This window comes from Palaemon carinicauda, chromosome 10 (genome assembly GCF_036898095.1).
Source record: "Palaemon carinicauda isolate YSFRI2023 chromosome 10, ASM3689809v2, whole genome shotgun sequence".
Classification (NCBI taxonomy): Eukaryota; Metazoa; Arthropoda; class Malacostraca; order Decapoda; family Palaemonidae; genus Palaemon; species Palaemon carinicauda.
The window spans coordinates 17,666,527-17,667,667 of NC_090734.1; positions in this window are offsets into that span (position 1 = coordinate 17,666,527).

Sequence of the window (1,141 nt, forward strand, 5' to 3'; positions counted from 1 at the left end):
ATGTAAAGGATGGTCAGAATTATGAAAAATCTTAAGCAATATGCATATGAACTAATTGAACGATGGTGTTTGAGTTTGAAGGGTGACGGATTGGGTTTAAGGCGATGGACAAAATGTCTCTTCGTCTTTTACTCCTGATGCCTGGTGGTTGATCTTACTAGAATTAGTATGGACCGGTAGGGGTCACTTGCCTTGGTTAGATAGGCACTGCACATCACAAAAAGCTGGCTATCCTTTGATGTATCTAGCCAATGAATCCTCAATGGATTTAGTCAGTCATGGAAAGAGAGATTAGTTCACCAAACTTTCATCTGGGCTCCATAAGGCACTAGAAGAGTTGGAAGATCCAGGCCTACATGGCTGAGGACTACAAAGCTTGAAGTGGGAGATGATGAATGGAGAAGTATTGATTTAAAAGCTTAAGACAGAGACACTGCTGAAATCTAACCGAGGCCCTTTTGGTCAATGGGCGTAGGAGGAGATGATGATGATGTTTGAGTTTGAATACAATTTGGAAAGAGCCCGTGCTCCCCTTCAAGGGAGGCCGAATCTGAATCCATCTATCGTACGTCAGTCATCCAAAGGAAACCTCTCCCTCCCCCCCTTAGAAAAAAAAATGCATCTGACTCTCCTTTAACATCCTCCCGAAGGCCTGTGGATGCGGCGAGCGATTCCTTAAAACTGCCCCGTGATCCTTCTCTCGACTCCATATATCCTCCAGAGGTAATTGATCCGCCTTCCTTCTGTCAGCGATCCATCTCCTCCGCCCTTCTGTTACCGATACCATAGCAATGTCCTCTCCAGACTCCGCCAGGTGTGCAAGTGATAGCCGAAGCGGTGGGAAAAATGAAATAGAGAAAAAAGGAGAGAGAGAGAGAGAGAGAGAGAGAGAGAGAGAGAGAGAGAGAGAGAGAGGAGAGAGAGAGAGAGAGAGAGAGGAGGGGGTTTTCCTTTGCAATCTTCGTCTGGATCAAAGTTTGGTTCTCGGTTTTGAGGTCTGACGGCGGAAGAAGCGTTTCTCAGGATTTCCTCTTGCAACGATATGATCTCTCTCTCTCTCCCCTCTCCTCTCTCTCTCTCTCTCTCTCTCTCGGGAGAGGTTAGAGTCATTCAGACTCTCTCTCTCTCTCTCTCTCTCTCT